We start from the raw sequence: 25,073 nt of genomic DNA on the forward strand, positions 1-25,073 counted from the left end.
CTGGCGGTGATGAACACCATATTACGACTGCAGCGGTGAACTGACACAAACAGAGCCATAACACTGCCAGTACTGCCAGTACGGTCTGACAGCAGCCAATGCTATCCTCAGGCCGGTGGAAGGCATGTCTCTGCCCACCATATTACGAGTCAGCAGACTGCCATGATTTCCGGGGTGCACCGACCACCATGAAATGCCTGGTGGAAACGAGCAGTATCTAAGGTGACACTTGCCTTCAGGGACACAGACAAGTCCTCAGCCGACATGGAAACAGAACTGGAAGTCTTCCCAGTGTTCTACCATGCAATCCAAGTACAGGAACACCATGAGGACAGCCGTCTAGCACACAGTGGACGGAAGGGGAGGGTTACACACCCACACAGAACACACACACTCACAATGGTCTGCCATGCACATACACACACATACACAAACACCTGTCCCGATACACACACACACAGCCACAAAAACACAAGCACATACAAATCACAGACAGGCATACCCAAAACTCACACACCACTCCCAACACACATAGCAGGCATATAGCATAAACAGGGATAAAACATGGCTCCAAATATGCAGAAATAACATAAGCTCACAAAATTAAAGGCCGGACAAATCACTGAAATCAACACCAACATCATCAGTTGGACAGAAGTATTTGAAAGAAATGTATCAATGAAAAATTATATATAAGAATGGGCCATTGGCCAGTCCAACAAGTGCAATATGCACACATGGGCATGATGTCACCCCAATTTGACTCCTGACACCCTCATGGCCTCCACTGGGCAGGGACATCAATGGGGCAGGCAGGTATGTCAGGGGTCGGGGTGAGGGTGGTGGTGGGGGTTTATGTTTTGAAGGGGGTCGTTCGGCTTTGTTTTGGGAGGGGGTGGGGGTTTGGCCTTAGCTTTAGATGGTAGGGGAGTGGTCTTGGAGCAGGGGGGTAGTGGCTTCAGCCATTGCCTTAGAGGGAGGCTTTTTGGCAAGGGGATAGACAGGGAAAAAATATGGGGGGCTATGGGAGTACTTGGAGATGGAGGGACTGGGCTGGGGGAGGGGAACATGACAATTAGGGACAACACTGGGTTGGGTTGGAGGAGGGAACAGGTCAAGGCAGGCAAGGAAAAGTTTTTTATGAACAGTCGGGCAGACTGTGGGAACAGGTTTGGGAGTGGAGGTAGAGGGAGCGGTTGTAGGATGTGTAGGTGTGCTGGACTTGGATGTAGGTGCATGCAAAGTGTGCATGTTTGAGGTGGATGACTGTTGGGTGGCTGAGTGGGGGCATTTATGTGTTTTGGGAGGAGGGGGGAAGAGAGGCTGGGAGAAGGTAGGCAGGTTGTGTGAATGTATTTTGAGTGGTATCTGCAAGTAAGGTGGGTGTGCTGCATGTGGGTGTGATGGTGGTGGTGATCAGTGAGGCTGTGATGTATAGGGTGCATGTCTGTGTGTCTGCTGTGGTGGTGACTGTTGGCAAGGCTGAACTTATGGCAGGATCTGGGAATGCAGTGCTGGCAGTTGTGAGTAGTGATGTGACTGTGAGGGAGAAGGTGGTGGGGGGAGACAGTGAAGGCAGTGGCTGTTGTGTTTGCTGGTGTGTGTTGGATGTGTGTATGCTTGTGATGTGATCTGTGGTGCTTGTGTTTGTCTTTGTGCGTCTTGTCTGTTTTCTTGGGTGCATGCAGGTCTGATGGTGTGCTTGGGATGGGTGGGGGATAGGGTTCTGGGACTGGGCACAGGTAGCTGGAGGGCAGACGGAAGAAGTAGGGACACTGGCTGCCATCAAAGAGGAGGTCAGAGCCTGAAACAATCTCTGTATGCCAGCCAACACACCCTGAATGCCTTCCAGGTAGGCATTGCTTTGCTGCATCTGGGATGCCAGCCCCTAGATGGATCTCAGGAGGTCAATTCCCTCCTCATTGAAGGAAGCAGGGCTGGCTGGGGCAGGGACAGAGGTGCCTGCGGCGAAGGCGATGCCCACCCTCTTAGGTGAGCGGGCACGGGTAACTCGGTGGGCAGCTACTGGGAGGGTGGTGCTGGTAATGGGGGTGGCGGACTATGTAGTTGCCGGGGTAGTCCCAGAGGGGTCCGCCACCACCAGGGAGCTTCCATCAGAGGAGAAATCAGAGTCAGAAGTAGCAGTTCCTGTCTCCCCTGTGGTGCCCCCTCGCCCTCCAACCCACTGGTCCCCCGGAGTCTGTGGACTCTGCCTCCTGGGTCCCGTGGGCTGCAGCCTCCCCACTCGCCGGTACCCCTACTCCTTTGCCTGATGATGCCAATGCACACAAGGACAGAAGAAGAAAAAAAGAGGGAGGGCGGGGGAGAAAGAAAGGGAGCATAGGGTCAAGAACCACACTTATGCCACATATGAGCCTCACTTTACAACAATACACAAGCAAAATTCAGTATGCTGTGCCAAACACCAGGCCAAATGAATAGCTACTGGCAACAAGAGACCTTGCAATTTGAAGCCCCTACAATCCTCCATCCACAACACTACACTGATACAGCAGCAGACTGTTACTTCTCACTAAACCATCTGTGGGAGTTAACTGAGGGGCATCTTCACTTACTCCATTAGAGTGTATGAACAACCTGCATTTGCCTGGACATACCACATAGCTAGTTCAAACAGCAGTACATGAGAGTCACCAGTCTTCCCTTTAATCCCAGGATGTAGCCCTTTACATATGTAGCCATGTCTGTAACTTACAACTGCCTGTCAGACCAATTAGCATTACAATGAGGACCTCAGCTACAAACCCGACCAGATGTTACTTGGGCATCCACTAGCCATTAGCTAACCATACAATCACTATGCAACTCAATACCAATATGAAGAACACTGTGAGTACTCACCATCTTGTGGCTGCTGTGCTGCCCACAAGCACCCATCCAACTCTTCGTAGGCCACCACCAGTATGCGGGCCATTAGGGGGGGGTCAGGGTCCGGCGGACAGCCCTTCCTCATTGGGAGGACATCCCCAGCTGGGCCTGTGCAGTCTTCCGGGCCCAGCAATTCAGGTCCTCCCACTGCTTTCTGCAGTGGGTGCTCCTTCTGATATGGACCCCCAGGGTACGCACTTCGTTGGCGATGGTTCGCCACAATCCCTTCTTTTGATGGATGCAGACCTGCATGGGAGACACAGAGATAAGGACACATTTATGGAGACTCCTCAACCAATTACAGTATTGGAATACATACTGTATACGTATCACAGTCATGCTATACATGACACATACCTATGTGCACATTAAGGTTGCACGACACAACACTCTCAAAAGGCATACTGCATGCACACACATGCAACAACATACAACCATGTCACATCTACTATACAGAAAAGGTGCTTACCTGCTTATCTGGAGCCCTATACAACTGTCCATACCGAGGTAAGACCCCATCCACAAGCTTCCCAAGTTCTTCCGGTGTGAGGGCTGGGGCTCTGTCCCCTGTAGAATGTACCATTGGTGCTTTCAGATACAGGACACAGCAGCTCACGCAGTGGAGGTCTTGATAGCTGGACAGTCAGGAGTGACATGGCATTTAGAAAATGGCGGTCATGGCCGCAGCGGTGTTCACCTTCACCGCCGGCAGCGATTTTCATTGGCCCCTGTTCCCCATAGACATCAATGTTATCCAATGAAGAGTTGCATGACGGTTCCAACCGCCCACCTCCAAGACGAATAACGCCGGTGGAGTAAGGTCACTTCCATCTGTCCTCTGCATGCAGGACAGACGGCTGCCATTTTACAGTGTAATTTATCATTGTCCCCAATGATATGTGCGTCATAGCTTGACCTGGCACACTACATGCTAGGCCATACACATTGTGAAGTTACTCATCTGAAATGATAATGCCTTACACCATTTGTATTATAATCAATGCTCTGCTCAAAACTGTCAGACACAGGGAACTGTGATGTACTCTATGGTTTTGTGACTCATATCTTCACATGTCTCCAGTCATTGTACATTTAAGCTGAAGATTTGATGTCCGTCAGTACGTGGAAGCAACCAGAGCACAGATGGCAAATAGGTTGCCTGTGAGGTTGATATTTCAGCATTGATAGATAAAATGGGTGCTCAGTATGTATTTTCATTGTTCCACTTGTATTGTTTGCCACATGTAGATACCGACCATTGAGGAGGGGGAGGAATGCACCCGTGTACAAGCCCCTAGTTGACCTGGCTACAATAGAAGAACAACATGTGCTGCTCACCTATCGTCTGAATCGTGTGACAATCAGAGGACTGTGTGCACAATTGGAGCCAGATCTCATGCCTTCTAAACGTCATCCAAATGCTATTCCTACTACTGTACAGGTGCTTTCAGTGCTCCACTTTGATGCCACTGGCACATTTCAGGTGACAGTGGCCTTGGCAGCAGGTGCGTCACAAGCAATGTTCAATTTAGTGTTGAAGAATGTTCTATCTGCCTTGCTCAAACATATTGACAGCTACATCAAATTTCCACATGGTGCAGATTTGGCCACAGTTAAGGCAGATTTTTATGCAATGGGACACATCCCAAAATGTGAATGGGGCCAATACAGGTACCCATATAGCTTTGGTGCCTCCCAGGATAAATGAGCAGGTGTTCAGAAACAGAAAAAAGTTATCATTCTTATAATGTGCAGATTGTGTGCCTCGCTGATCAGTGTATCTCACATGTGACTACCAAGTTCCCTGGATCTGTGCATGATGCCCACATTATGAGGAACAGCATTGTCCCACACATGATGGCATAGCTACAGACAGAGAGGGGCTGGCTCATTGGTGGGTATGAGGTTTTTTTCACTGTCTGTCACAGCACCTATCCTTTCCCTTCTCCTCTGTATTATTGTACATATGTTATGTGTCGTTCCACTAGTCCGAGGTGACTCAGGCTACCCTAACCTATCCTGGCTGTTGACACCCATGAGAAATCCAAGGACAGAGACTGACAATCACTACAATGAGGAACACGGAAGAACCAGAAGAATGATAGAAAGGGCATTTGACCTTCTTAAAGCAAGATTTCGGTGTCTGCACATCCTGTGGATCCCCTGGTCTACTCCCCTGATGAGGTCTGCAAGATAGTTGTGGCCTGCTGCATGCTGCACAATTTGGCCCTCAGAAGGCATGTGCCATTACTGCAAGAGAAGGGGGGTTCCAATGCACTGGTGGCAGCAGAGGGAACAGAAGACAGTGATGAATATGGGGAGGAGGATGTTGTGGACACCAAGACACAGCTGATTCAACAGTACTTCCAATGACAGTCAGGTAGGTTTGTGGTTGAGTTTATTACAATCACCTCTTGAAGTGCAGTGTGGCAGCTCTCATATTCATTGCAGTAGTATGTGGTTTGCTCTGCCTCAGTTATCTCAGTGTGGTTAGTGGTACAGGAGGGAGATATGGGGTTACTGTACTCCTGCCTTTGCTATGTTACAACTGTATGTTTGCCCTGATTGGTTTGGACAACTCACATTTTCGACTCAGAGTGCCTCTGTAGATGGGCAGTGCTGTTGGTAGTGTAATGGCTGTACTGATGGCCTCACATTTCACCCCTGTGATTGGGTCCCCCTGACAGTTCCCCACTACTGGATGCCATTCAGGAGAGTGTGCCATACAGACAACATGACATGGCTCAGTTCTTGGTGTGTGTTCTATGGCCATTACTGAGAGTGTGTCATGTGTGAATTCATGTTGATAGTTTATTACAGTGCTGTGTTTGTAGGATATGAGGCCTGTGAATCTAGTATGGTATTTGACATAGGATCTGACAATCATCTATTTCCAATTTGTATATCATGGTTGTTTTACCCTTTTTATAGATCTTGCAGTGGTCACAACTGTGAACCCTTGAAATAGCTGCTGACTGCTATCACTGAGATTGGTGGATGGTGAATGGTAAAAAGCACGTACGCTGTGAAACATTAGAACAAGCTGACAATACTTTGGATGGAAACTGATGTTCAGTAACATTTACACAGTCACATTGTAGTACAGCCATTGCATAGTGATTGAATGAAAGCAGAAATACGTCAGCTGTGTTTAAGTGTATTTATCCTCATTACAAAAAGGAAGGGATAGTGCAAAAGAGTGGGCTGAATGTGGACAAAGTCTTCAGTGTAGTGGCCCAAGCATTTGGTAGCATTGGTCCAGTATCCATGGGGCCATTGGAAAATGGAGCAATGGCAGTCCAAAGTCAACAAGGTGTGTCAGTGGTACACAAGGGAGACATGTTAGGAGAGGATCACTTTCTGGCAGTGGTTTTGGTCTTTGGTCTTAGTTACAGTCTCTGTGGGATGTCTGGCTCGCAGAGAACGTTTGCAGGGGATTCCTCAGCTACAGATGGAGGGGTGCTGGTGGCCTGTGAGTCCCCTGGCAGGGCCTCCAGTCCACTAGCTGCAGCAGATGTAGAGGACTGGCCATGACTCTGGCTAGTGGAAGGGGCCTGCTGATGGGTGAAGGGCACATGCAGACTGGTGGCTATATGCCTAAGCCCCCCTGTAATGGAGGCCATGGTGGCATTGTGGGACTGCCACTGCTGCGTGGCCTCCTGGTGGTGTTCCCTCTGCAGCCTCTGGTTCTTCTGCAAAGTAGTGAGTACCTGGCCCATCCTGTCCTGGAATGTTTGGTAGGCTCCCAGGACTTGTGATAGTTCCTCCTGGACAGTTGGTTCCCTGGGTTGGCCCACCCCTTGGTCCACAGATGACCTCCCACTGGCCCTCGCCCCCTGTGCATGTGTCCCCGGAACTGTGTGCCCACTCCCACTTGCACCAGGTCCTCTCGCCTGGTAGGTGTTGACTCCGGTCTCTGTACACTGTTGATTAACGTGTTCTGGCGAAACAGGTCTGGTGGCATTGGGCGACTGGTGTTGTATCTGCCTCAGTAGAGGGGGAGTCTGGCGTGGCCTGGATGAGGCTTGTGGAGTGTGACTGACTAGAGGTCCCAGATGGGCCAGGGAGATCTTCCAGATCCAACCATACAGATTTGCTGTCATCACTGTGACCTTCTTCTGGTGGAGGACTGGGTGTTCGTGGCACCTGCTGCCGACTGACATTAGCAGTGATACCTGTGGACAGGAACAAGAGACAGTCACATCTGCTTCACATTTTCACATTGCCTAACCTGGGACATGATGCTGGATGTTTGCTCCCCAGGTATGGCATTGCCAGTAGACAGTTTATTAATTGCTTTGTGGCAAATGGAGTTTAGTGTATTTGTTTACATCTCATATGTGATGACATATCAGTATTTTTGCATTACTGACATTGCCATTTCTTGATTTGCTTTTGGGACCTGCTTATTCAGTGGTATATGCCATCCTTTCCTATGTAGGTGTGCCTGTGGGATGGCTGTTGTGCATTTATAGGTCATTGAAGGATGATGCATTGTGGGACTGGTAGTGCTTCATGCTGAACATGCTTTACCAATATTTGTGAGTGCAGACGTTGGGAAGGTGTAAGTTAAGTGGTGTGGACATGCAGGGGAAATGGGTATGGGTGGTTAGGGGTGTAGGTTTCATGGTGGGTTTGGGTGGGTTGGGGAGTGATAGGGTGACGGGGACACATGCAATATAGGTGTACATATTGGTAGGGGAGTATAGGTGACTTACCACTTTCAGTTCCTATGGTGATTCCAGTCAGGCCCTCTGGACGCAGGATAGCCAAGACCTTCTCCTCCCATGATGTTAACTCTGGGGGAAGAGGTGGGGGTCCACAGCCAGTCCTGTGGATGGCAATCTGGTGTTCTGATGCCATGGATGGCACCTTCCTCTGTAGGTCGTTCCCCCTCTTCCTTATGTTGTCCCTTGTGCGTGGATAGTTTCCCACTGAGTTCACCTTGTAGATGATGCCCCATTATAACTCAATTTTCCTGGATATGGATGTCTGCTGCACCTGTGCACTGAACAGCTGTGGCTGTACCCTAATGATTTCATCCACTATGGCACGCAATTCATCATCTGTGAAATGAGGGTGCTTTTGTGGGGATGTTGATGTGTGTATAGTGAAGGGGTTGTGCAGAGGGTGGTGTGTTTTCTGGGAGGTGGAGGGTGTGTGGTTATGTGTGATTGAGAGCTAGTGGTCTATAGTGCAATAGTGTGGTACATGTTTGTGTGCAATGCTGTTGTGCGGTGTGTGATGTGTGTTTGGGGTGTACAGGAGGCTGTGTTGTATATGTGCAGTATCTTGTTGTGAGTGGCTGCAAGTTGTGAGGCAATTGTTTTCCATTGCAGATGATTGTGGGATGTGTGGGGGGTGTTTTATACTTGGGTGTGTGTGTGGGGTTTGTATGTGTATCAGGTGTGGTGTATTTGAAATGGCCAATGTGGGGTGGTTTTGTTGAGAAGTCAGTATTGGGACCGTGGCTGTCCACACCGCCATTGAATATTGGAGGTGCTGATTTGTGGGTCGTCATTTGGACGGCGGTCTCTTCTTGGCATGGCGGTGAGGGTGGTGGGACAACCTCTCTCCCGCCGTAGTTCAGCATGGCGATGTCAGATTTTGTCTGCTTTCTTGCAATTTTGTGTTTGTGACTCATGATACGGTGGTTGATTTATCGCCTCTGAGGCGGTCTTTTGGCGGCCGTCAGCATGGCAGTCTTCAGTAAAGACCGCCAAAATCATAATGACCACCATAGTGCTATACATGAAGGAATTATTGGATTCTTCCCTCAGTTATGGCACAAGGAACCTAATACAGAGCTGTGTTGATATTTGGAATGTGTCACCCTCTTCTGTGTGACTGGTGTTCCCATCAATTTCCGATAATATATGTGTCAAAGACCTTTTCCATGTAGCAAGTGGTCAGACACTATTGCCATGGCAGGCACTAACCATTGTGAGTCTACCTGTCGGTAGTGCTCTTTGCTCAGATGGAATTTGTGCATTGATTAAGAGCATAGGTCTATTTTGCATGACTGAGGGTCAAAGAAGAGCTATCCCACATGATGAGTATGACATACGATCCTCACATGGATTCTGTGTATGATAATAGTTGTCAATGGTGTCATGGTCCTTAGGAGATGATAAAGGATAGTGATTTTCTATTGGTCCACAGTTGTGAGGTGAGAAACTCTGTACAAAGTTCCATTCTAGGAAGGTTGAAGATGGGCCAAATTGTCAATACCTTGCCCCTAAGAGCCTATTACTTCAATGTGGACATTATTGTCAGAGCTTTGCAGTTGCTGCTTTAACTGCATGCCTGTTTGTCTTTTGCCTGACAGACAGTAGCCAAACATGTCCTAGTTTTCATTCAGCTGCCAACATGACCCCAGCAGAAAAAAGAAAATTTGCAAGAGGGGCTGAGCATTATTGACACATCAGGTAGGTCTGCAGGGGGTACAGGAAAATGGAGGCCCTCTATGACCCCGAAAAATGGTCAGGGAGGTGGAGGGCATTCTCACTAGAGGGATAAGGAAGCAACAATGTCAGTTCCGCCACCCAACAAGCAGGCAGGTCAGCAACAACAGATGTAGGAGGACCATGAGGAGCAGGACCATCCTTGGCACCTATACCACCTACTGTATGGCCACCACCTGCAGGATCACAGCGAGGGCAGCACCATATGGAGACACCATATACAGGACCTACGTACAGAACTGGCTGATCAGAAATACAGGATTGCTCGGCTGGAACATAGAGTTGAACAAATCTTAACTATTGTGAAGGACATACAAGACAAACAGAGGAGAAAATGATATTGAAGATCAGTGATTGTGACAGTTTTTCCTTCCCCTTGTTTAAACTGTTATTTTGTATTTGGGGTTTCATTAGATAGTTAGTATAGGTAAGTTAGTTTAGTGTAGGTTTTTTAGGCCATAGTTGTATATTATTAGGGGGATGGGGCTGGTGTGCATCAGGATGGTTGTGGGGGGTTATGTTTTAGGTCAATGTTCTACGTATACAATTTTTAAAAAGTTCCATAAAATACCAAAAAAATATATATTTGTTTAGCATATATGTATAGTTAGTCAATGTGTAGCTTTAATTACTGTTGTCTTTGTCAAAGGATGTAATTTAAGCGGGGTAGGGGGTTGATGTTCAGTTGTATCGTCTGATGTTTAGAATAGGTCAGGCTAAGCAAAGATAGTTTGAGTTATAAGGTAGGATAATTTAGTGTAGGTAAGCATAGTTTAGTTAGGTATTATATTTAGTGAGTGCATAAGTATGTTGTTCAATAAATCTTTTTTTCCCATACAGCTTCATCTCATCATGTCTATTGTGCAGATGCTAGAATGTCTATACAGAGAATTTTTTTACACAATCCAGTGTCTTGAGCAGCACTACTTTGTGGCATATGCGACAATGTGTCTCACCTGTGCTGAGCTTCCTGTCAGGTTGCCAATAGTGTTATGTCAGTTATTGGAGACAAATTTCTGCAAGGCACGCAGCACAATGGTTGTAGGATGGACACACATCCTGACACAGGTCACCTAATGTTAATTTACTGAGTTTTGAAGGTATGTGATTTGCACTGTCAATGGAATAATTGTCAATGGATTCCCCCTACATCAAGGTTTGGGTACAAGGTCACTCATGCCTGGCCCTCACAATCTTATACATGCATTATGTCATTGTAATATAGATGGTGTGATGTAACTAACAGACTTGCATCACCCACCCACATGTGTCATATTTGTTGTCAGGTGACACGATACACACATACTAAAGGACACATGCCTTGGTTGGATGGCTCATGTATTATTTTGTTCTAATCAAAGTTCTCAGTGACAGTAATCTGTTGCAGTCAGTATATGTGGCATTGTTCCAGACACATTGACACACATATCCCTTTGATAGGTACTCTGTGGCACATGTGCAATGCAATGACACCACCATGCCATCACTAATCATGACAATGCAGTGGTGATGATTTATGTACAAATAGGCACTGTGGGTGCCACAACACAAGTTTACAGGGGTATCTCCCCTGCAGAAGGGTGATCCAGTAGAGGGGGCATTCAATGGGTGATGATTAGGCCATACCCAAGCAAAAATCATGAGGTTAACACAGCATCAGCCATACCATGATATGTGTACCTAAGGCAATGGAGAATTTACTGACACCAGCCCAGGTGTGTCGTTTGCATAGCACATTTGTGAATAATACAATTATGGCTTCACAGATTGGCTTCCACTATGTGTGCCCAATTTTCCTACACACATGAAGAGTGCAAAGGTACATTAGGGACTGTTGTCATTCTGACAGGGCCTCCTTTCCGCACATACTGAAACTATTGCCTGAAAGCTGGCCACACATTGCAGCATGGTGCTAGGATGCCTGCATTAGTGCTGGGCTGTAGATCATACACATTAGATACTGTAGGCACACACTTTGACTTTGCTCTTTTTCATATGTCCTCACCATGCACTTTGTGAACGACTCACCTCAGTATATTTACTTCACTTGCAGAAATGCACAGCTCTATTTCTATGTACATGGGCCCACATTGTTTAATCATCACAAGATGCATTCTGTTCAAATACTTTCAACCTCAGACCCAGATCATGTATAACATGCATTTATTTACATTTGCTATTGTGAGTTCTTGGTTCAGTTCACTGCACAGGCGATAGACCCCATGAGAGATCCTAATTCATTGGATGCCCAATGAGATATAAGAGGTATGGGAAAATGTAACCAAACATGTGTGGAAAAGGAGTGCTTCAGTCAGGAGGTGGTCACATTGCCATTAGGTAGGATGGGTCAAGTTGACATTCCATAAGTCTGACTGTTCAGCAGTGGGTCACAAAGTGAGGATGTAAATTGTTTCAGCAACACTGGCACAATCTTAAACACCGAGCTAAAGAGAAACTGTACATGGTCACAGACTGTAGCTACCGGGATGTTTTACAGGTGAGATTTGTTTCTTCCACATCTTCATCTTCTGATGTGTGTGATACCCCTTGTGCCGGGGATTGTGCTGGAGTTGGAGTTGAGGAAGGCATACACACACAGGTGCAGAAGAAGTGGAATCGTAGGTCCCAGTAGCTGTCTTCTGAGGGACGTTGTGAGGCATCACCACAGCAAGGAGAAGCTGCTGTTTTCTCAACACAGCAGAAAAATCATGGTGATAGGCAGCCAAGTACTCCTAATGGTTTCCAGCTCCTGCTGCAAGGACTGCATTTCAGTGAGCATTTTCCCGCAGCCTGTTGGCAACCTCGATGGTGCCACTTTGGTAGGGCATTTGTTTGTACCTCTGCCTAAGTACACAACCGATTTCAGCCAGGGACTGCTTCAGTCCACGCCGTGGGTGGTGGTTGCCTCTGATTGCAGCTGAGTTGTCCCTAGTGGGACTGAGGCACCTCTGTACTTCAGCTAAGCTGCCTGCCATGTTCTCTATCCCCACCTGCACTTTTTGTGCCAGCTCCCGCTGGACTCTTACTGCTTGATTTTGGAAAACTATGCCTGGGTCCTGGTAATCCTGGGCTGTGAGTGAGCTGGCAGGTGGTGTGTGCACTCTGTTAGGTGAGTCATCTGGAGACCCTCCAATGCTGTGTGTCCTCCCTGCAACCAGTGATAATAACCGGATGGAACCCAGGATCTGCTAGAGGGTATCTGGATTGATGGTTTCTAGCTGGTCATCAAGATCATCTTGAAATTCCAGGGCAGTCAGCTGGCCAGGAGGGATTTCTTCTGTGTCTGAGGTGAGATGGAGATATGCCACTGTTGTCCTATACTAGTTATTCTATTTAGTCCTAAGTTTTAATTTAATTTTTTCCTAATTTTAATGGCACAGAGCCACACATCAAGTCCCCCATTCAAAGGCAACTGGCTGCACACAGCGCGACCAGGACATTAATATGGATAATCCTCTGTTGACACATTGTGCAAGTCCACATGTCTAAGTCATGTCACTTTTCAGTTACACAGCTTTTCATTTGCAGCTGCATGTGACCTATTTCTTGGTCTACTTTGAATGCCATTTGGGTGCCATGGGTGTTGTTTGTGGTGTGTCCATGCAAGACCCATGGAATCAGGGAGAATATGTGCATTGCCAGATCTGTATTTTAGGGACCGTGTCCGATCCCTATGCCCAGTGCTTAATTTGTAAATAAAAACATGCCAGTGGCCAAAGCTCTCCTTTGAAACACACGGCTGCTGAAATTGAATGTGCAAGAGGAATACTAAGGCAGCGTAATCCTGAAGTCATCTTGAGACGCTGTAATCCATTTACAGCCACTCCCTGCCCCTTCAGCTCACTCTTGCACTTTCTGCTTTCTCCCTTTGTGACACTTTTTCATGTTTCTCTTCCTTCATCTTTCCCATATTTGTCTTTTGCTCACAGTAAATGCTTGAGGCAGAAAAATATGTGCCGGTGCCCAGCACCGGAAACCACTATGCCACCCACCATGTTGCAGAAGTGATGCAAGGAGGGTAACAGTCAACGTGCATCCTCCATGTGATCTCTTTTTTGTGTGCATTATCCTGCACCATCCATAGCAAGATGCACCCAGCTTGTGTGTATGTGTAGGAGGTGTCCCTTGATGCCCAAAGGGGTTCAACCTCTCAACACAGGCTCCCTTGTAGCATGGTGCTGTTTGGTCTGCAAACTGTGCAGCAGCCCAAGTGGTGGGGACAGTGGAGCCCCACCTGTTGTGTGAAAGTTACATTAGTGCCCTTTCCCAGTGGTATAGGCAGGCCTTTGGCAGCCTATGGTGCTCCCCCCATGCACAACATGGTTGGTCCGTGTTGTCCATTATGAGCCAGAAATGGCTAGATGGTACAGTTGACACAGTGAAGGTAGTGGAGTGAAGGTAGTGAAGTGGTCTGTGCATATAGGAGGGGAAAGAAGGATCAGTGGACATTACATGGTTTAGATGTTTATCCATTAGTGTGCCCCCATGCAACCCAATAGCATGTACACAGTGCCTCCAAAGTGCCTCTCCCTTATGTCATTTGTGGGTTACAACATTGTCCCCCATGCACCTTACCCTGTGTTTGTTGTAGCTTTTTAATAGCCACAGTGTACTGTCCCTGGACTCATTCAACCCCTCATCCGGGATGACCACTGCCACCATCTCCTCCGGCTCATCCAGCGGATCCTGGGGTGAGGGGGTTCCACCTCCTGTCTGTAGTGCTGCCTTTCTGTTCATGGCCAGTTTCTCTTTAGGTCTGCGCTTGCAATCACGCTAGCGCTTTTTACAACTCACCACAGTTCTTCTGACCCCTGCCACACTGTTGACTTTATCTACTACGGTCTGCCATTTGGCCTACTTTCTACCTATTGGCAATTTAGAGGTGACAAAGAGCTGGTGTTGGTGCTCTGGCACCTCTGTGATCAGTATGTTATTGTCCTCCTGACTGAACCTGTACTTCCTCTTTATTTTCCCCTTATCCTGTGACTCTTCATGGGCATCCTGGCTGGTTCCTGACCACCTGGGGTCTCTTTGGGGGTCTCCTGTCCAGATTTCTCCATTTGTTTTTATTTGCAAGCTTCTGTTTGGTGGGGAGGGGATAGATTAGGCTATCTGCTAGCATTGCTAATAAAATCTGAAACAGCACAAAAGCCCATCGGAGCCATACGCTTAAGCTCAGGACAGATAGCAACAAGGAAACTGAGATTAATGCAGTATTTGCCAAGTACTACAAAACACCTCACACACACCCCTCACAGCCCACTACACCCCGGCATCCCATTTTCTGGATCAAACATGACTACTTAGACTTATTGCAACACAAATTATGGCACTGATTGCGGGCTTGGAGGTTCAGGAGGTGATAGTTGCCATGTCTCAATTTGACACAGGAAAACGGCTGGGATGGATAGGGTCTCAGATGATTTTTATATCACTTATTGCCCCCAGCTTGAAAACAGACTACACAGATCTTTAAAGAAGTGCTGACTAGCGTTCAGCTAATGGACACCACTAGAGAGGCCACCATTGTGGTTCTCTCACATTAGGGGCCCAACATACTGGATGAACAATCATATATGTCACTCACTCACAACTAGTCACAGAATAAAAAATATAAGGAAAGGTCAAAGCGCACAGGTTACAACCATATTTATCAAGCCTAATCCATCGGATCAAAACGGATTAGTGCCGGTCTATAATGCACATACTAATAGTCGCTGACTACAACATATCATGGACCAAGTCGACAGTCAACAGGGGGATCAATTGGTGGTCTTCCTGAATATAGAAAAGGCCTTTGACACCTTGCTCTGGCCTTATCAATAATCACTGTGGGGATATGGAAAGGCCTCCTGTAATGGATATGCCCTCTCTCTACCGAGCCCCTGGTGCAAGTTTATACCAGCCACGTGTTCTCAGACAGGTGGCAGATGTTTAAAGGTACCCGAGAGGGCTGCCCCCTATCCTTTATATTGTTTGTCTTGGGTCTGAAATCCCTCGCGTATGCAATACTGTCAAAAAGTCCAATATGGGGGATCAAAGTGAGAAGCAATTACCATACAGCAGTGTGGTATGCTGATAACATGTTAATCTGTTTGCAGAAGTCAGTACACACTCTACCACAATTAGAGCTATTGCTAGGTAACTTCGGAGAAACATCAGGACTTAGGGTGAACTGGGGGAAATGTTGCCTCTAACACCTGAAACACATGCACCGGGATGATTGCACCTTGTACATGACCACCCCCCTGAAATGGGAATTGTATATTTGAAATAGCTGGGAGTACATTCTACCACTCGGAAATAGACTTCTGTGAAGGAAATCCAAACAAATGTATAGCCAGAACATGTCAAACCCTGTTGTTTTGGGGCCAGCATCCATTATCCCCGATTGGCCGGGTGACTATACTGAAAATGATTATCCTGCCATGTCCTTTGTATTTCTTTATGGCTCTCCGACTTACACTCCCAAACAATTTTTTGTGGCTTAAAAATCGCGTTCTCTGAACTGATGTGAGGGACACACCATAGACGTCTGGCTGTGGCAAAGTCGAAACGCCCTATCAAATGTGGTGCGTTGGGAGTGCCTAGACCAGATACCTATTATGTAGCAGCCCAGTTCACATGCCTTGCCAGATAACTTGCAGTAGGAAATTACCCAATGACTATATTAATACATGATTATATAGTATTAGTTAGCATTGTACATAGTTACTTGAAAGAACTCTAACTATAACTGCAGAATTTCTATGGTTTTGTACGAGTAAATTCAGAATCTAACTATAATGTCCCTGTAACCTTTGTTTTTTTCAGTAAATTTCTATGTTTTTTTAACATAAAGTAATTTTAATTACTATATGTTATTTCAACCCCTGTCGCGCATGGCCGAGGGCGGGGCTTGGTCACAACATCTGGCCTTGCAGCCACACCTTGCAGCCAATCTCATATAACCACCCAACCCCATTCCATGCATGGCCTTTGGCCGTGCGCAGTGCAGGTTGGCCACAGGGCCTGTCCCTGTCAGTGGTTGTGTGAGTGGATGAGTGAGTGTCTGAGCTGGTCTGAAAGTGGGTGTGTGAGTCTATGAGTGGGTCTGTGTAAGTGCTTGTATAGCTGAGTGGGTGTGTGAGTGGGAGCCTGAACCTCTCAGTGCATGTATGAGTGAATGAATTTGTATATGAATGAGTCTGTGATTTTTCTTTCAATTTTTTCCATAGCTGTAAATATTTTGCGAATAATTCGCAGAAATACGTAATAAATCATGAATTTTAATGAATATTGTGTGCATTGTGATGCAAAATCATATTAACCCTATAATTTAGCCCGGCAACACATCTATATCACACCCTTGGGGTCAGGGTACCTTCATCCTGAGCCTTTACACCACTTTCAAGTTCAATTTTCACCCTCGGGACTGCATCCCGTGAAATAAAATGGCGGTTGCAACTTTCTAGTTCAGTTGCGGTCAGCCACTTGCAACGTTTCTTTTCGCATGTGGATTTGCAAAAAATCACGAATTTTGTGAATTATTCACAGCCAGAGATGTCCAAATGTTTTTCCCCCTAAATATCTCCTAAACTACTATATGGATTTGCACCAAATAAAAAAGCACCATCTGAGTACCAGCAGCTAGATTTCTGTAAAATTTGATGTCATTCTGTCCAGTGGTTCTTGCTGGTGACAGGTCCTACAGGAATTAACATGGGAAACACGTTTCTGAGCCCCCTTTTTCTCAGCCCCCGCTTTATGGATCACCTGGAAACTTCCTGTGTGCAACAAGAATCACCAGGCTACTTTTTTTTTTGAAAATTTGAGAAGATTTGTCAAACGGTGCCAAAGATATAGGCAAGTAAAAAACGCTTTTTTGTCCTAGTGGTGACTGCAAGTAGGTAATAAATATATATATATATATATTTATACATATATATATATATATATATATATATATATATATATATATATATATATATATACACATATATACATATATATATATATATTTTTATTTTTTTCAGGGTTTAAGTGATGCATAAATTATGCAAAAAAGAAGAACGAACTCTGGTAGTTCCCAAGGAGCAGCTCCAGTAAGGAGCACCCTGCAACACCAGCAACACTCTAGATTTGCATACCTCAAATGTCTGTTTATCTAGCAAAGTTTTTAAGCATAGGATCAGCACAATGCTATCCATGTCAAGACAGATAGGGACAAAGGCCCTCATTATGACTTTGGTGGTCTCTGAGCGAGACTACCAAGGCCACGGGTGCCTAGAGACCACCAGTGCTGGTGGTCTTCCGCCCGCCATGATATAGTTACTGCTGGATTTCCCCCACATTTAGGGCTGATATCCGGCAGTAGCCATGCTGGTGGGCGGTGGCACCTGGCATTGGTACCACCTGCACCGCCACACCAGTATGATGCCGCCAGCCGTATTATGACCATTAAGACGGGCTAGTGTTGTCCTGCTGACGGGGCACTGCCGGCAGTGGCAGCGCCCCTTCCCTGCCAAACGACCTCCTCATCGGACAAGGTGAGTCGGGCGTCCGACAGGGGAGGGAGGTGGGAAGGTGGGGGATGCTGTGTGTGTGTGTGTGTGTGTGGTGTCTGCGTGTGTGAATGAATGTTTGTGTAAGAATGCGACTGTGAGTGTTGTGGTGTATGCGTGTATGAATGTTGAAGTGAATGTGTATCTGCATGTCAGTGTGTATGCGTGCAAGAATGCGTGTTTGGATGTGTGAGTGACTGCGTGAATGGATGCATTGAGTATGTGTGACTGATGGGTGTATGGATGCGTGTGAGTATGTGTGAGTGAATGCATGTCTGGAAGTGTAGGTGAATGGGTGTATTCATGGTGTGTGTGGGTGTCTGTGTGCATGTATGCGGGAGGGGGCATCATGTAAGTAGGGGGTGGGGGGCGCATTGACTTTAGGGGGGTGTGGGGTCCGGTGCTTTCTGGGGGGAGGGAGTCATCTACCGGTAGCCTACCATCATGGTTTTCCATGGCAGTAGGCCAGCTCATAATACCGCTGGCGGTCCTCTGTGGACCGCCGGGTTGGAGATGAACATCTCCGGCGTGGCGGTTCATACCGCCATGGCAGTATGGGTGGAGATGTGGCAGCCAAGCCTCCACACTCATAATGTGGCGGTCTTCACTGCCAGGCTGTTGGTGGTGATACTGCCACATTAAGGCTGGTGGTCGGATGACCGCCAGGGTCATAATGACCACCAAAGTCTTTTGCCATTTGTTCAGCAAAGTGATCACCCTGGAACACCAGCGACACTCTAGATTTGCTCACCTCAAATGTCTGTTTATCTAGCAAAGTGTTTAAGCATAGGATCAGCACATTGCTATCCATGCTGAGATAGATAGAGACAAAGGGGGTCATTCCGACTTTGGCGGGCGGCGGAGGCCGCCCGCCAAAGTAACCCCGTCGGAAGACCACTCTGCGGTCACAAGACCACGAGGGTCATTCCGACTTTCCCGCTGGGCCGGCGGGCGACCGCCAAAAGGGCGCCCGCCGGCCCAGCGGGAAAGACCCTGCAACAAGGAAGCCGGCTCCGAATGGAGCCGGCGGAGTTGCAGGGGTGCGACGGGTGCAGTGGCACCCGTCGCGATTTTCACTGTCTGCAAAGCAGACAGTGAAAATCTTTGTGGGGCCCTGTTAGGGGGCCCCTGCACTGCCCATGCCAGTGGCATGGGCAGTGCAGGGGCCCCCAGGGGCCCCACGACACCCGTTCCCGCCATCCTGTTTCTGGCGGTGAAAACCGCCAGAAACAGGGTGGCGGGAAGGGGGTCGGAATCCCCATGGCGGCGCTGCTTGATTCCCTGGGCCAGGGGAAAACCGGCGGGAAACCGCCGGTTCCCCTTTTCTGACCGCAGCTTTACCGCCGCGGTCAGAATAGCCCGGGAAGCACAGCCAGCCTGTTGGCGGTGCTTCCTCTGCCCTCCGCCCTGGCGGTCAGAGACCGCCAGGGTTGGAATGATGGCCAAAGTCTTTTGCCACTTGTACAGCAAAGCCTTTAAGCACAGGATTGACACAGTCTCATCCTTGCTGAGCTGTAAAATGACAAAAGCCATTTACTACTCCAGGCACTTGAGGTGAGCAAATCTAGAGTGTTGCTGGTGTTGCTGGGTGCTCTCTTCGTTTTTGTATATATATATATATCTTGAAGGTACATAAATGGAGTTAGAGTAGTAAATCTATAACTCTCTCTATGAACGTACCTCCTTGAAATTTCAGTTTCAATGTTTTGGTCAGAATACTGCCTCAATATTCCTTCTGTGATATTTCCGATATCTTGAAGGTACATAAATGGAGTTAGAGTAGTAAATCTATAACTCTCTCTATGAACGTACCTCCTTGAAATTTCAGTTTCAATGTTTTGGTCAGAATACTGCCTCAATATTCCTTCTGTGATATTTCAGAGTACAACCAGTATAAACAGTATAACTATATGTGGACAAAACTGGAGAAGATACAAAGTTAAATGGGGAAGGCTTCTGGGATTTTATAGTTAGTTGACCTCTTGGCGTACTGAAAGCGCGTTGGGTCTGTGGAAGATGCACTGTCAGATATATTAGAATGGAGGATTGTGTTTTTATTTTGGTGTTGGATGTTAGTGTGAGTATCATGATTGCCATCTACAAGACAAAACTGTGAAGACATAGATGTATTGTAACTTTTTGTGTCTAACATATGTTGTTGGAAGATGCATTGTGTTCAGAAGAACGGTTAAGCCCAATGACTAAATCAAGCACCCGGGACTCAGTATTATAACATGAAAATAATAATTTGTGTAAAAAACAAGACTTATTAATACTATGTCAACAATGTCCATTGTAATGGAAAACAAATTAAGTAAAATATACTATTAGTTGTGGAAATCAAATTATTTGGCAATACATACCATTTTAAGAAACGCAAGCACTATACTCACAGATAAAATACAATTATTGCAAACTTTGTAGGTGAAGGAGACACTAAGTGCAACTGTTTGGAGTTAAAAGTGATTTCACACTTGTTGTTTATGGCGTTTTCAAGTGTGAAAAGAGAGCAGATGACTATGTAGGGCTATTGTAAAGTAACAAGATGAATATCTATTTTTTAACCGAAAATACATTATGTATCAAGCCAGAGTGATAGGCAGGTTATCATAAGGGTAGTTAATTTTCAGGCCCCAGAAGAAGGCTGTAGAAGAGAAAGAAAATAAATTGGAATATATGTGAAACATTGTAGACGGAGATGGGGCCAGTATTGATAAAGGATAGACTAACTTGCATAAAAGCTGGGGTGGAATTTCCCAAGTCCTAAGGAGAAAGGCAGTTGCAGGAATATTATATCAACTCAGGCAAGTGAAAACGCATGATGGAGTGTATTCTGACTCCTATGACATGTTCGCAAGGTCGCGCAACTAACCAGTGGTGGCTGGTGAGGTTTCAAAGTAGCGGGGTGTAAAAGTTGGGATGCCTTTTATGTAGCATGGGAGCAAGCCCGACTAACATAACACAAGTTAGAAGTGGTCTTATCCCTCTAATATTTTGAAAACAATAATGTCAAGTGGTGCATTTTTAAACTATAGGTAGGGAAACATCTTGAGGGATTTAAAGAAGGTAATGTAAACTATAATGTATACAATTAGTACAGATACCCACAGTGATTACTCTAGGGCCCTAGAAAGATAGAGAGAGGGAGAGAGAGGACACGTGCATTAGAGACAGATGGATCTGTAAACAGTCACCAAGTGAGGTCAAGGCGGAGAATTGTAATTGTATTTTAACGCTTACCACCCCTGATAAGGCATCAAAGTGCTTTTCTGTGAGTAGCACACTATTCCGAAACCAAAAAAAGAATTAGTGGTGGATTAGTATAAGAACATGTGAGTTAATTTGAGTGGTGTCTGTTAGTTGGATTGAACAGAGTAATGGAGGAATAGAAGAGGGAACAGTCTAGAAAGTGTTATTTGGGAGATCATAGCAGTAAGGTAAGGTTTGGGATGAGTAAAATGAGTCTCTAGGAAAGGATTAGGGAGCTTATACTAGTAAAATGAGTTTTGGGCTGAGTCAAAGGATGGATTGAGGAGTCTAGAAAGGGTAATTTTGGAGATCCTAGTAGTAGAATGAGGCATGGGATGAGTCAGAGAGTGGAGGCAGAGGATATATTTAGAGAGGTATAGGGTGAAACATACGGTAGTGCATTGGATAGAGTATCTATTGAAAATGGCCCTGCCTCTCCTGTTGTTTTGCTTCTGACCACATGTTTTGATCCTGTGCTGAATTTTGTTTTTATTGGCTTTAGAAATCTGGGCACTTTACCACAGCTTACCAGTGCTAAAGTGTACATGCTGTCTATCTAAATGGTATTGGTGATTGGTTTATCCATGATTGGCATATTTGATTTACAGGTAAGTGCCTAGTAACGTGCACTATATGTGCCCAGGGCCTGTAAATCAAATGCTACTAGTAGGCCTGCAGCACTGATTGTGCCACCCACCTGAGTCACCGTTCAAACATGTCTCAGACCTACCACTGCTGTGTTTGTGTGTGCAGTTTTAACTGCCAACTCGACCCGAATAGTGCACCCACATGCCAGGCCCAAACCTTCCCTTTTACTACATGCAAGCCACCCCTAAGGTAGGCCCACAGCTGCACAATGGAGAGGGTGCAGTGTTCTTAAAAGGTAGGACATATACTGGTGTGTTTTACAAGTCCTGACAGTGACATACTGCTAAATTCTTTTTTCACTATTGCAAGGCCTGTCTCTCCCATACGTTAACACGCGGATTGCGTGAACTATCTTTTAAGTGTAATTTCCCATTGGAAGCAGATAGAGATATAGAGTTTGGGGTCTCTGAACTCACAATGTAAAAATACATATTTTGGGGAAGTTGGTTTTTAAATTGTAAGTTGGAAAATGCCACTTTCAGAAAGTGGGCATTTTCTTGCTTAGCAATTCTGTGCCTCTGCCTGGCTGTGGAATACACGTCTGGGTCAGTATGTCAGTTGGACTGTTTGTGAACTCACTCTAGACAGTCACACAAAGGGAGGTGCGGTGTGCCCACCATATCATGATGGGTCTTCCTGGCTAGTGTGTTGAGATGAGCTGACATATGCACCTGAATAGGGCTTTGCCTGTCCTTACAGAAAGCAGTCTCCAATCCCCTGGAGTGCGTCTGATACCAGGACAGGAAAGGCAGGTCTTTGTGCACTACAGAGACTTCCCTTTCAAGTATGCCTACTTAAAAAAGCCAAACATTTGTATAACTATTGGACCTCTGAGACACAACTTCAGAACACTTCTGGGCTGAGGACATTCTGCCAAGAAGAAGAGCTACATGCTGTAGGGGGAACTCCTACTATGCTGTGCTGTTGCTATGCTGTGCTGGCCTGCTGCTTGCTGCATATGTCCTGGGAATTAAAGGACTGGACTTTGCTTTCTTCATCCTGCTTCCAAAGGTTCTCCAAGGGCTTAAACTGTTATGTTAGAAGTCTCAGGGTCATCAAAGACTTCATCTACCAGCACTTAGGCTCTCTAACTTGCCAAGTGAATCTAACTTGCCAAGTAGTGCCAAATCCAGTTCCTGGCCCTTTGGTAGTCAGTTCTGGTGAAACCAAAAAGAAACGAAGTACACTGATTCCAGAGCTACTTTGGAACCAACTCCGCTGCTGCCTGCACTGGAGCCATAGTCCCCACTGAATGCAATGACCACGACTGACTCTGCAGGTCTGACACCACTTCAGTGACTCCAAAGTCCACCACAGCGTGAGTCCAGAGTATTGTGTCACAATGTCCATGACACCCAACTCCATCGCAGCACCTTGGCCTTGTGGTGTTATTGCGACACTGCAAAGTCGATGCTTTGTGTCTTGACCTGCTGGATTCATCGACCCTGTGGGATTGTAAGGGACCAACATTTCGCCACCAAAGCCGAATGCCCTTCCTTGCAACCATAAGGAACCAATGCCTCACCTCCCCTGCCTCGCAGTATGGAACCAACACCTCACCTCCCCGGTAGCTGTAAGGAACCAATGGCACACCGTCTCCAGTGGCACCACCCCGACTCCGTGCAACGTCTTTGTTTCTTCATTGTTTTCAAAAGTACTGCGCCTGTGGTCCATGTGGCTCGGTGACCAACCTGCACAACCTCACGAGTGGCATCTGACTGTTGGGAACAACTCTGTGAAAATGTCGTGATTGTCCCAGTTGGAGGTATTGTGTTTCTAAGTGCTTTACTGAGATTTAATCTTTAAAAATGTGTACCTTTGCTTGTGTATGTTGCATTTTAGACATTTTGATCTTGTTTTACTCAGATAAATATTGGCTATTGTTCTAAACTGGTGTGGTTGGCACAAGGACTTTGTCCTATCCACACCTTTTCTAGGTTCATTTTAATCTTTGCTTAGAAATGTTATAACTTTAGCATCCAATTCCCATTGGTTTGGTCACTTTCTCAGATATTATTGGTCTTGGGCACGCTGCCCTTATTTTAAATCTAACACTCTTGTCTGTGAATTTTTTTTATCTTTGACCTAATATATTGATCAATATACTGAGTAGGAGCTACTGAATTTGGAAGTTGAATGACCCCATGCACACAACTGGGAGTGCCCCCCCTCTTCCAAAATACCAATATGAGGCATGCCCCTACTTTTCAACTTTTTCAGGACGTTAGTACCATCATCAACATCATTATTATAAATGTCATTGTCTCTGTGATCACTGAAATTCTATTAATATAAATCATCATAGGGCCTCCAATTTGGGCCTCCCATAGTACCCACAACAGGGTTTTACCACATTGTCATCAAATGATCTTCTCCGAGAGGAGTTTGACCACCACCAAATTCATCTCCCCTATCCTGCTGAGGGATAACATCATTTTTCTTCACCATTCTTCTGCCACCATAGCTACATAATTACCCCCGCTGACAACGTAACCTGCCATCCTCAGAAATTAAAAGGCTTCTAATAGCATTTGCGACATAATTCACTATATTAGTGGCCATACTTTCAAATGATGAATAAACTGCTTTATTAGTAGAAATAGAAACAAAATTATCCAAAATTTCAAAAAGGTTTTTCTTGAAAACCTCATTATCCTCATTAGTAACACTGCAGCAGGGAATTAAACCCCACAGTGTTTTGAAAGAAAAGTTATATCAAGGATATTAAAACAGACACAAAAACGGTGTGCTTTAAAATGGCGTTCACAGAAATCCAGGCAGCTGCTTACATAAATACTTCCCCAGCCCTTACAACAAATAATACAATGTAGCTGACTATGATATAAACATAGGCAAAACTCTCCAGCTGCCTTGCCCTGCAACAATACAATTATTCACACGTGAACCTTGAAAATAGGCAAATTAGACCTCAAATAACAAATAATCCACAGAGCGCTGAAAGAAAGTAACAATTTCACAGCAAACCTTAAACGCAGGTGCTTGAGCTTCAAAACTGACTCAAAACTAAGTAACAATTTCACACAGAAGGGTTGAAAGCAGGCATCTGTGTGAAATTAACCTAAAGAAATCAAAACTGCAGAGTCTGAATGAAGCAAACACTAAATACATCTACGGTGAATCATAATCCAATCATAGCCAGCCGTGTTTTGCAATGCATTTCTCTATAGCAGCAACAAAGGTAGAAATGGTGTTTGGATTACAGGTTTATTTATAGGAGGCGATGTCCTTTGTTCGACCTAATAACTTGCTGCCCAGGGGA

The sequence above is a fragment of the Pleurodeles waltl genome, chromosome 9 (genome assembly GCF_031143425.1).
Source record: "Pleurodeles waltl isolate 20211129_DDA chromosome 9, aPleWal1.hap1.20221129, whole genome shotgun sequence".
NCBI lineage: Eukaryota > Metazoa > Chordata > Amphibia > Caudata > Salamandridae > Pleurodeles > Pleurodeles waltl.